Source organism: Ochotona princeps, chromosome 2, assembly GCF_030435755.1.
Source record: "Ochotona princeps isolate mOchPri1 chromosome 2, mOchPri1.hap1, whole genome shotgun sequence".
Lineage (NCBI taxonomy): Eukaryota > Metazoa > Chordata > Mammalia > Lagomorpha > Ochotonidae > Ochotona > Ochotona princeps.
The window spans coordinates 31,121,706-31,134,486 of NC_080833.1; the positions used below are offsets into that span (position 1 = coordinate 31,121,706).

At 41.4% G+C, this 12,781-nt stretch overlaps 1 protein-coding gene across 10 annotated transcripts in view; it reads left to right on the top strand.

Annotated features, from left to right (window-relative positions):
- NFYC (nuclear transcription factor Y subunit gamma) overlaps positions 1-12,781 on the top strand; it is a 75,766-nt gene that overhangs the window by 8,267 nt on the left and 54,718 nt on the right. For 2 of the 10 annotated variants that reach the window (XM_058679519.1, XM_058679529.1), the window contains exon 1: positions 8,258-8,444. The exons of 2 other annotated variants lie outside the window; for them this stretch is intronic. The gene's annotated coding sequence lies outside the window, so the exon portion shown is untranslated. Of the gene's footprint in view, positions 1-6,965; positions 7,125-7,301; positions 7,386-8,257; positions 8,445-8,963; positions 8,982-9,111; positions 9,133-12,781 lie in introns of those variants that run through there. 6 more of the 10 variants (XM_012928806.3, XM_058679489.1, XM_058679533.1 and 3 more) reach the window with 6 other exon arrangements.

Consider the following 12,781-nt stretch of genomic DNA (forward strand, 5'->3'; position numbering starts at 1 on the left):
CCAGGAGCCAGGAACCTCCATCTTGATTTACCACATAGATGGTAGGGGCCAAAATATTTCGGTCATCCTCCGTTGTCTTCCCTGGCACATTAGCAAGGAAGCTGAATGAGAAGCTGAGTAGCCAGGACACGACCTTGCACTGTGTTATGGAGTGGATGGTGGCTTAACCAACTGTGGCACAATGTCATCTTGAAAGCAACATAGACTCTTTCAAAGGTCATCTAGTCCAGTTGAATTGACAGCAAAAGTCATAGCAGCTGTCATTTTTTTTAAGTCTTGGCTGTATTTCAGGTCCAGTATTCATTAATCTACATGTGTTGTTAACCACTGGGTCTTATGCATTTTTATCTTAGGATTTCCCATTATCTGTTGTCCAACATAACTACTACATTTTCCAGTGACTAGACAAATACAGTGTCTTCTTTCCTTGTTACCAGTCTGGTGTGCAGCCATCCCACCTACCCGTTGCTCTCCTCCAGCTTAAATTCTCCACACAGTACCCAAAATGGTCTTCTAAATGGGTAATTCTGGGCCCGGTGTGGTGGTCTAGCGGCTAAAGTCCTCGCCTTGAATGCACCGGGATCCCATGTGGGTGCCGGTTCTAATCCCGGCAGCTCCACTTTCCATCCAGCTCTCTGCTTGTGGCCTGGGAAAGCAGTCGAGGATGGCCCAAAGCCTTGCACCCGTGTGGGAGACTTGGAGAAAGTTCCTGGCTCCTGGCTTTGGATCTGTGCAGTACTGGTCGTTGCAGTCACTTGTGGAGTGAACCATCGGACGAAGATCTTCCTCTCTGTCTCTCCTCCTCTCTTTATATCTGACTTTGCAATAAAAATAAATAATTCTTAAAAAAAAGGTAATTCTGATTGTTCCCATGCTTGAACTGTCCAGTGCTGCGCTGCTATCCTCAGTGTCCATTTTTGTTCATTTGTCTGGCTTCTAGGCTCTGGGTTGCTGTCATATCAAGTTACAGTATGCTTCCTGTCATTTCCAGACCTTCGCACATGGCAGTTTGTCAATCTTAGCAGGCTCTGATAATTAGAATTTAAGCTTTCCCAGAAGCCTTTCTTAACTGGTCTGATACAGGTAAGCTCTGGATTAGGTATAGTACTTAGTTCTCCTGTCAGGTTAAGGCATTTGCCCCCATTTTAATTCTTAACACCTAGCATTATGATCGCCCGTTTTAACCTTTTTTTAGAAAAGACTAATTTTCTTGAGGATGGAGATTGTCTTGTTTAATATCCAGAGCTTAATTAGTACAATGTTTATGCTCATTAAGTATTGAATAAATAAAATTAAAATCCTTGCAAAATTTCCACTGTGGGAAACGTGGGTTGGTGTAGTTAAGTAACTAGTATGAGGTCACTCAGGTGAGGAAGAATTAGAGTCTATCTAGCTATAATGACTAGGCTTTTTTTTTTTTTTAAGATCTATTATGTATGTGAAAAGCAGGGTTTTTTTTTTTTTTTAAAGATTTATTATTATTATTGGAAAGCCGGACATAAAGAGAGGAGGAGAGACAGAGAGGAAGATCTTTCGTCCGATGATTCACTCCCCAAGTGAGCCACAACGGGCCGGTGCGCGCCGATCCGAAGCCGGGAACCAGGAACCTCTTCTGTGTCTCCCACGCGGGTGCAGGGTCCCAAAGCTTTGGGCCGTCCTCAACTGCTTTCCCAGGCCACAAGCAGGGAGCTGGATGGGAAGTGGAGCTGCCGGGATTAGAACCGGCGCCCATATGGGATCCCGGGGCTTTCAAGGCGAGGACTTTAGCCACTAGGCCACGCCGCCGGGCCCATGAAAAGCAAGGTTTTAGGGGTAACGGGAGAGGGAGAAATTTTCCATCCATTGGTTTATTCCCCAGATGGCTGCAGCAGCCAGGGCTGGATCTGGCCAGAGCCAGCAGCCAGGAGCTGCTTCCAGGTCTCCTGTGTGAGTAAAGCAACTCAAGCACTGGGGCCATCTCCTGCTACTCTCCCAGGTGCATTGACACAGAGCTGAAGCAGATGTGGAATTGAGCCCATACCCAGGCTGGACTTTCAACCTGTTTTTCCATTTTACGTGTGGAAAACTTAGCCCAGGGCCCGGCGCCATAGCTTAGTGGTTTAAGTCCTCGCCTTGCCAGCGCCGGGGTCCCATATGGTGGCCGGTTCTAATCCCAGCAGCTCCACTTCCCATCCAGCTCCCTGCTTGTGGCCTGGGAAAGCAGTCGAGGATGGCCCCAAAGATTTGGGACCCTGCACCCACATGGGAAACCCAAAAGAGCTCCTGGCTGCTGGCTTTGGATTGGTGCAGCACCGGCCATTGTGGTCACTTGGGAAGTGAACCAAAGGACAGAAGATCTTCCTTTCTGTCTCTTCTGCTCTCTGTATATCCGCCTTTCCAATAAAAATAAATAAATCTTAAAAAAAATAAAAAAAGAAATGTTAGCCCAGAAATAAAGTAACTTGATCAATTTCAGGCAGTTAGTAAGTAGGCAGGAGTTATGCCTCAAAAGTCAGTCTTTTGACTAATAGTATCAGTTCTGCTTTACCTTCTTTGTGCACTTTGAATCTCCAACCGTGTTGTTGGTCATCATTTTTGTCTCACAATGTTATCTCGGAGCTTTACAGTGTGAGCAGATGCAGTTGTTTAATGTAGAGACTGCTGAGATCCAGGACCAGGGAAGAATGCAAGTTGGAATTCCAGAAATTCCCTGAGACTGTTAGTCCACAACAATGACAGGCTACAGAGAAAGTTCTGTAGTAACTCAATGGATCCGACTGCCAAATGGAAATTCACAGATAATTTTGTGTTCTTTTTCCACTGTGACTTGTTTTATTAAGATGACTGTTGATGAGAAATTGGAGTTGTTTTTCTTGCAAACTATCAAGAACTAATAATCTATGCAGAAGAATATCAACAAACATAATTGGTTTAATCTGATATATCGAAAGAGTTGAACAGGTTTTGGAATCATAGCCTAGGGATGGTGGTGGAAGCATGGATTTCTGGTGTAAAAACTGGAGAGTTTTAGTAGCAGCCAGCAGTCTTCTCACACTGCCCTTTATGGCTAAAGAACTGCTTGCTGTAAGGTTGAAAGATATGTTAGAGATAGGTAGAGAAACATTCCTTCAAATTAAAGAGTTAATAGAATTAAGACCCTGTTGGGACTGTCCTTCTTGGAGACTTAGGCACTCTGTAATGTAAGGAAGTTGGATTGAATGCCAATTAGCCCTTTCCATCGTTTCAAAGCTTCTTCAGACACAGTGCAATCTGCTTTACCTTTAGTAGCTCACTTAATCCTTAGAGTGGCTCTGTGATACAGAGGGAGATAGCTCTGTTATAAAGAGGAAACTGAGGTCTAGGGCTAGTCCAGTGTCATTTTGTTTTAAAAGGACTGCTCATTTTAGAAAAATTAATTTATTTTAATTTGAAAATCAGAATTACAACAGACAGGAGAGAGAGCTTTTCCATCCACTAGTTCACTCCCCATATGGCTGCAGCAGCCAGAGCTGGATTCGAAGCTAGGCGTCAGGAGCTTCATCCAAGTCTCCCACGTGGATGTAGGGACCCAAGCATTTAGGCTAACCCCTGTTGCTTTCCTAGGCCATTAGCAGGGAGCTGGATCAGAAGTGGAGCAGCTGGGACTTGAACCAGTGTCCATATGGGATATATTCTAGGTGGAGATTTAATCTGCCTTGGTGTACTCCCCCAGTGGCACATTATTAATCAGTAAGAGGAGTCAGAACCTCAGACTACCTCTGCTTGATTCCCATGTGCTTAGTTGTCTTGCTGTACTAACTTAAGTGTAAGTTATGAGTGTCTGTGTTCTTCCTAGTCTATTGCCACCCTTCAGCTATGCTGCTTTGCTTCCTGGTAGCAGATTTAGTGCTCCATGCTTTGCTATTAAGGGAGGCTCTGGTATGGATAAGATGCCCTGTCAGCTTTCTGCTTTCTTCTTCCAGGTTGAGAATAGCTATTCAGGATCCATGATGTAAACAATTGAGAAAAGAATTACAGTAAGTCCAATGCTGTGTAGCTTTGGGAACTACCCTGTTAGCAAAACCAAATACTTAGAAGCCTGATTGCCTCACAGTTTCTCATCATTTTAATGTGTGTTGTTAGTGGTTTATTGATTACTTGGTTCAAGTCCGAGCATTTTATGAATAATTTTTTTTTAACTTACAGGACATTACTTTGGCAGATACTTGACTAATTCTGTAGCATGTAGGTCAAATTTAATACTAGTTGCATTTCTAATTTTTGAGTTAGTGAGCATGGCTAATGGTTTGTGCTTCCTATACATATATTAGGCATCTAAACTTTCTTGGATATGCCCCTGAGAGACTCCATCTCTGGGTCAGTAGTGTGGTACAATGGAATGAATACCATTCTAGGATGGATGTAGGTTTGCATCTAGATGTATGACTCAGGGATTGGTTATTTAACTTCTCTGAACATCACTCATTCTCATAGGTAGAAGTTGTAAAAATGAAAAGGATATGGGGGCCTAGCTGTGTGGCCTAGCGGCAAAAGTCCTCGCCTTGAATGCACCGGGATCCCATATGGGCGCCGGTTCTAATCCCAGCAGCTCCACTTCCCATCCAGCTCTCTGCTTGTGGCCTGGGAAAGCAGTCGAGGACGGCCCAAAGATTTGGGACTCTGTACCCGTGTAGGAGACCCGGAAGAGGTTTCTGGCTCCTGGCTTCAGATGGGCACAGCACCGGCCGTTGCAGTCACTTGGGGAGTGAATCTTCGGACGGAAGATATTCCTCTCTGTCTCTCCTCCTCTCTGTATATCTGACTTTGTAATAAAAATAAATAAATCTTAAAAAAAGAAAAGGATATGGTCCATTACACAGCTAACACAGAACCTGGCACTAATTGTTCTGACACTGCTTCATTTCATTGGGGAAGTGAATAGACTGCTTGTAGAATAGTTAATAAGGCACAGTGGTAAACAGACCTGTCTTATTTTAGAGCTCTGCCAGATCTCTGCATATGCCAAGAATGAGTTTTCATGCAAAGTTTACTGAGGAATTTAGATGTTGGTGCAGTGTTTCATTGTATGTCTTGTAAAAAAGAGAAAGATAGGTTCATTGATTTTCACCATACTAGGAGCCTCCTCTTAAAATCTAGGCAGTTGGTACTGAAACCCAGGAGCAAATCTGTGACCATTACTGGTGAGCTTTTAGTCCCCCCTGGTGCCTTCAGGAACCACAGTAAGTCAAGAAAGGGTATTTAACAGTATCTCTCCTTAAATGGTCCTGTTGTTTATTCTTGAAAATATGATAGAAGTTTAGGGGCCTGGTGTGGCGGCCTAGTGGCTAAAGTCCTCGTCTTGAACACGCTGGGATCCCATATGGGTGCCGGTTCTAATCCCAGCAGCTCCACTTCCCATCCAGCTCCCTGCTTGTGGCCTGGGAAAGCAGTTGAGGACGGCCCAAAGCCTTGGGACCCTGCACCTGCGTGGGAGACCTGGAGGAGGTTCCTGGCTCCTGGCTTTGGATCGGCGCGCACCGGCCCGTTGTGGCTCACTTGGGGAGTGAATCATCGATTGGAAGATCGTCCTCTGTACATCTGACTTTGCAATAAAAATAAATAAATCCTAAAAAAAGAAAGAAAATATAATAGAAGTTTAAAGCTTAACCTTAAAAGGTAACCAGGGGCAAGTAAGTGTGCAGTTGGTTCATCTGCTGAGCTGTTGCTTAGCACATGTTGGAGTGCTAACTCCTAGCCCTGCTCCGGGTTCCAGCTCCCTACTAGTTAGCACCCTGGGAGGAGGCAGGTGGTATCCCAGGTGGTTGAATTCCTGGCTTTTGCAACTTTAGATTGGCTCAATCCTGGCTGTTGTAAGCTCTGAGAGTAAACCAGAGAATAGAAGATCTCTGTCTCTCATCCTTTCAAAGTAAATAAATAAAGAGAAAAAGAAAATTAAACAGCATTGTTTTATGACCACCCTAAAGGAATTAACCCATCAAACAAAAATGAATTTTATCAATACATTCACTGACACTGTATATTCTTTGCTAATTCTTTTCCCCCTTTTCATTGTAGTTCTTTCTTGGATTTCTGATTGTCTATTTGGAAATGCAATTGCCCCTGCTACTAACTTCATACTTTATTCACAGATTTTCCTATAGTTTCTGTTTTAAAATAAAGTGTTTCTACCTGTACTAATCGGTGTTTTTAAAATTATGTTGAATATTATGACCAGTACTTTTCAGAACTCCTGCAAATTGTGAGGACACTGGCATCACCGTTTGCTGCTGTTGGAGCTGCTGAGGTTTTTTTTGGGAGGGTGGCAGTTAGCTGGTATCAGTTTTCTTTCTCCCCACTCCCCCATTTAAATGCGGGACAGAAAATTGAAGATGGTTATAACTTTCTGACCTTGTGTATATTGCTTCTCTGATTTTCTGCCGTAGGATACTGTAGCAGTATCTTACAGACATCTTTGTTAACCAATCAGAAGCAGTTAAATTACCTTAAATTTTTTAAATGGAACTCTGACAGCCAATAAGAAATCCCTTGGGTGGGAACTGCAACAACCTTTTCGCTTGGTTTTCAGAACAGTTCTAAATTCACTGTATCCTGTTTTGGAAGTACATGAGACTTAAGTGCATCTGCTATGTGCATTTGCCGAGCATTTGTAGCCCCTAAGTTCCCTGTAGTTTGAAGTCTGAATCTGACCCCTGTTCTGCTTCTCAAGGTAACTTTAAAACAGGAAGTGTACAAAGGAGGTAACTGATGACGTGAACAACCAATCCTGGCTTTGTGTTCTTAGCCGATAAAACAGCTCAGCCAATGGGACTGCTCTGGAGGCAAGGTTTGGTGTCAAATAGCATGCTAGATTGAATGCCTTTGACTGTTAAAGTGGAAGGAGGCTGCAGGGCTTCATCGGATCCTCGGAGTTTTTCACTGAGGCAGGGGTCAGCTGAAAGACAAAGAAAAATGGCGAATAGTTTGCTGGGGGGTGGGGGGACAGCTGTTCGGGTTTTCACTGGAGTGGACATTCCAGACTCAGGTTTCTGCATCTCCTGCTGCCTTTTGTTTCCTCCGTCCTTTTGGGGGGGAGGGATAGGAGTGACTTAAATTCTCCCTGCCCGAGGAGATATAAATAACTACATGTAAAATTAATGCAGTTCCCGGTAAGTTTAATTTTTTGTTTTGTGTTGAAATGATAGAAACTGTGTGGCTTCAGAGACTGTAGACAAGTTGCACTGTTTCAGAAAATGGCCACTTTACATTCCATGCATACCTTTTGGTGCACCTAGAATACCTTGCTCTGTTTAGATGTTGCATGCCCTTCAGCTAGGGTTTCTTTTCCTAGTTGAGTATCGACAAGATCAGGTACATGAAGAAAGGCTAATCATTTTCAGGGGCAGAAGCAAAGCACTTTTCTCTTTGGGGTAAACTTAACTGTTTTCCAAATAATTTTCCTTTGTTCAAGTGCACTGAAGCTTTCCTACAGAATAAGCTAAGTTGTTGTCAGAGTTTTTCTATTTCCATGCACTTTGTTGACATCTGTTTTCAGAGTTGGAAGCCACTCTATTGCTGTTCAAAATTTGTATGAAAATATGATTTGCTCTGATGCAGGTTCTAATGATGAAGGCCCACATGTTACTGTAAGATTCTCCCGTAACTTTCTTGGTTTACCTGTCTGCTTCTGATTACCAGTAATGATTTATTAACAGTCTTTGTTTAAAATGCACATTTTAGCTTGGAATGCTGCTTAGAAGCATACTTTCCAGGTGTATTGACAGTGACAATAGCAAATCTTTTTCTACCAGTTTCACACATTTTATCAGGTGTTGATTTGGTTGTTTAATGTTAGTTAAATGCTTTTCATTTTCTGTGCAAAATGTTTAAAATTCTAATTTACTTGCGTTTTGTGAATAGGGAAGTTAAGAGTGCCAGCTGCCTATCCTTTGCCCTTGATATTTTTCTCCCTGTTTAGAGATATGAAGCTAAAGTAGGCTGATAATCAGTAACTAGCCAGCTCTTTTGAAGAGTGAAATCTTCAATCTGTGTGTTAAGATCTGTATCGTGCCTGATTTTAAAAGGCAGCTCTTTGTTTTCTTTTTATTGGCAAATATGGAATGAAGGTCATTGGAACATGTCTGCAGCAGACTCAGGGTGAAGCAGTGAGCCAGCAGCACTCTATCTCTGGGTACAGAAAAGGAGCAGGCCCTGTTAGAAGTTTGGAGGGTGTTAATTTGCCTTCCCTCGCCTCCCCTCAGGGAAAGGATTTACCTGAGAGTATCGAGGAGGGGGGGAAGCGTTAAATTTGGGCTCTGGGAGTTGGAATATGGTGTAAAGTCAAAGTTCCTGGATGCAGGCCTTTGTCGATGTCTGCAAAAGTGACCTTGAAAACTGCGGAGGAGTTATAAGATTGAAGGAGAAAGTTTGTAGAAATTTGGACCAAAAAGCTGTGTTTAGGATGAGAAGAGACTACTTCTGATGTTCGAGTTGAGTGAGTAGCTAGCAGGGATATATTATACATTCAGATTAGGATTTTCTAAGGAATAGGACAATAAGGCTGCATTCATTTCCTCTCTCACTGTTTTCCTCTCCGTACATCCTTACAGAAAAAAAAATTAGAAACTTCTGAATCCTTTTGATATGATAGTTGAATGAACTGCCATGTTATTTTGTCTTTGTGATTTAGAGGGTGCTTAGTGAAGAACGGTATTTCAGGAGTTCACACAGTAATTGTACTTATCAAAGTTCTTTTGGGAGATTGGAATGCTTATGGTTATAAAATGTTCGCTTTAGGAATTTCAGTTCTGAGAGAAGTATATGTTAAGAAATTATATTTTAAGTCTTAATTATCTTAAGTTAAGCTTGCTTTTTTAAAAGTCCTTGATTTATATAAAATTATCTGTTTCAGGTCTTATATATGATTAAAACCCATTGTAGACGCTGAGTGACCTTATTGGCTGTGGATTAGAAGGCGTGGAACCTAGGAAGAAAAAGTAGAAGGTGGGGTGCGGCATGAGGCCTAGGTAAAAGTGTTGACTTTAGAACCTCATGGATTTAGCTTCTTGGAAAGCTGTCTAGCCTAGGTTGTTTCACCTTTTCAGGGTCAGAAACTCTTTGAGAATCTGACCCACCATCGAGAAAAATGCTTGTAGGCATGCCTGTGCAAAACTGCTGGTAAGATATTTCTAGTGTGTGTTAAACAGCATGTATGTGATAGCCTCGTTAGATATTTTACCAGGATAAGTGTTTTCTAGAGAAATGAAACTTTTACTTCCAGAAAGGTCAAAGCTCTTGTAGAGTAAACTGTAATTGTAACCTAGACCAAGGTGACTGTGTGGGGTGGGAGCTTCAGTGGGGACTGAGATACTGGTATTTATTTACTTTGATTACAGTATTTGGAGGCAATACAACCCAAGCCATTTAAAGTCAGGAGATTGATATTCAGGTTCTCCCCAGGTGAGTTGCCAGCTTTGTGAGCTTGGACAAGTCAGCCATTTAGTGTCAGCTTCCTCTTGTGTAAAAATGTGGAAATGAGTGAAAATTGGACCCTAAAACAGTGCCTTCCACTTAGTGGAGTCTTAAATGAGATCATGTGTGTTTGTGCTTTGGAAATTGTGAAATACAATATAAATATTAGTTGTTACTCATACCAGACTGAATCCAAACTATTGGGGGGTTAAATGCGTATGAAGATAAGTGTAACACCCTCCCCCTGCCAAAAACCAGCATATTCTATTTAAAAAGATGGTTCTTTTTAAGCCTGACACATTTCTTTTTAAACCAGTTCTACATGCATTTATCTGCATATTCCTGTCTATGCTAATATGACTGTATCTATTAAATGCTTATGTAAAGACCATCAGCCCTTCATCCATCAAGATTCCTGTAAAAGAATTTTGATTCTTGTCAAAAGTGGATGCTGATTAGATTAGATGTGGAGGCCTCTCAGAGCGGGGAATCTTTGCTGATGACATACTAAAATTTGCATTATAAGGCAAAAAGTTGTAATGATTGCAGATGTTTACTAGGCAGGGTTACATTTTCAGTTTGTGCACCAAATATTTGTGAAGTAACCCAGAGCCCTGTTTTGTTTGCTTAGAAGTCATGTGACCTCCTTTCTGTCAGTCTTGAGCCTGCAGTGGCTTTCCAAGTAGGTGAGTGTTGAGATGAGGACTTTTTTTTTTTTAACTTAAGTGGCCTCAGTAAAAATCTTAATACTAGTATAAGTTTTATAGCATTAATGCCTAACCATAAGAAGAAGCCTTTCTGACATAAATGGTAGAAACCCATAAGGATTTCTTTCATACCCATTTCCTGTGGCTTAGTGTAGTCTATTTTAGGATGTCCTTCCCCCCACACCAGGGGTCTGTTTGATATTTGTGATCTATTTAATATTCTGTCCTATTAAGTCATTTTCTCTCAGGCATGGACAGTCAGTATTGATGTCAGTCCCCTTTCTTTGCATTGAGTTACATTCTGACAGAATGAGATATAGCAAGATTGACATTGGCCTCTAAATAAAATTCCAGTTCCAGGGGAAGTGGGTTTGTTTTTTCAGCTTACTTGACAGAGACAGAAAGAGATCTGTTCACTGATTCATTCTCTAGATGTCCACCGCTCTTCGGGCTGGGACAGGCTGAGGCCAGGAGCTGAGACCTGAGTCTACAACTCCCGTGTGGGTGACAGGGACCCAATTGCCGGAGGCATTGTCACTACCTTCCAGGGTCTGCATTAGCAGGAAGCTGGGTTAGCAGTGAAGCTGGAATTTAAACCCAAGTACTCTGATATGGGCCACAGCATATAATCACTGTCTTAACTGTCAGGTACCTTCCCAGATTAGGTATTGCTGAAAACAATGGTCATTGCTACTGTGGGTTATTATTCCTAAAATAAGATGAAGTTTCCTCCTTAAAAAAACTGTAGTGTTTTGGAGGTTTCATTATTTCAGAAGCATCCTTAAAGCCGATTATCCTTATCTGCAGCAATAAATGTATACAGCTTCAGTACTTCTGAATAAGGGAATGGGGATCACGGAAGGCTCTAGTTTACGTCCATTAGCGTACAAGGGGGAGATTGGGGCTCAGAGACTTTAGGTCCCATAATCAAGGTCTTTCAGCTTTTTAGTGACTGCCCTCTGCATGATCAGGGAATGGATTCGGAGCCAATTAATTGCATGTTCCTTTTATTCTTCTAGGTTGTTTTTACTTTGTATTTCTTGTATTCCTCTTTTCTTGGATGCATCTGTACAGGTTATTTGGGAACAGAAGGAAAGTGGGTTGTGGAAGAGATTTTGAAAGTTTCCAGGTTATCTGTTGGTTAGAAAATCTGCTGTGACAGCAGACTTAGCATCCTTTTGGGATCTGAAGATCTCTTGCCTCAGCCAGTTATTCAGAAAACTGAGAATCAGCTAGGAAAGTAACGGTGTACACCTGGCTGAGGTGTCCCAACAGGGATGGGTTACTTTTATGCATTACAAGGAAGAGTAAACCAAGGTGTGCCAACAACACCTAGGTGCCAGTTAGTGTGTTTTGTAAGAACTGTGTTTGGGTTGCATCCTTTAAGTGAGTCCTTAAGAAAACCTATACTTGATAGAAATGCTAGAATCACTTTTGTTTGACAAAACTGAAATAGGGATCATTATCCAAATCACATCATAACTGCTGACTTGCCTTCTTCCTTCCTATAAAGTGGGATTATTGTGTGTGCCCATGTGGATTTAGATTAGTTTTAGATTTGGCTTTTGTTCTTGCTTTACATATGCTCGGACAGACTATAATGTAAATTGAAAAAAGATTTTTAAAGAATAATTTTATTTAATTGAAAGGCAGAGTTACAGATAGGAGAGAGAGAGATCTTTTGCTGTGCTTGTTTGTTCCTCAGAAGACTGTAAAAGCCGAGGCTGGGCTGAGTGGAAGCCAAAAGAACTCCATCTGGGTTTCCCATAGATGTGCACTTGGCCCATTTCTCATGTTCTTTCTAGGCCAGTTGACAAGGATCTAGATTGGACGTGGAGTAGCTAGGATACCAACCCATATGCTTATAATGCTCATAGGTAATGCCGTTTGAACAGGTGGCAGATTAACCCGCTGTGCCACACTACTGCCCCCCCCTTGTAAAATTTTTCATGTCACATTCAAATATTTTAATGAAAGTTACACTTTGTTGAAACAATGAGGACTTGAGAGATGCAATTTATATAACATTTAAGGATAGAATATACTTGATGTCTGTATTTTCCAGAAAGTTTTGTCTTTTTAAGTCTTTTTTTTTTTTTTCCTACTGTCTTAATATTAGGCCCAGTTTAGAACCTGGTCAAATTCTGTTTGTGTTGTCACTCTTATTTTACTTTTGTGTCTTTCCCTTCCACATCTTAAAGATAGACCCTACTGTTCAATAATTGACCAAAAGATTTTTCTCAAAGTATTTGTTATAAATTAAATTATAGTTCAATACCCAGCAGTGAGAATGGGCAACTGAAGGATAAGAAATAGAGGCAAATTACAGTGTAAAGGAAGAACTAGAAGAAAAAAAAAAACACCTAGTAAATGTTTAACTTTAAAGTGCATAACATAGTTTGTGACCTTGTGTTCCTTTGTTGAAAGAAAGACTTAAAATAACCATAGCAAACAGCACTGCTGGTTCACATGGGCATCCTTTTTTCTTGAAAGTACTATTGTTTTGGTCTGTCTCCATAGTTTCAGTTACATAGAAAACTAATGGGAAGACCTTGCCTAACTGGAAATACCCATAAAATGAATTTTTCCTTTATCTGCCTAATCTGTAGGAAATCCTGATGCTGGATGCTTTATACTTTTTTTTTAAA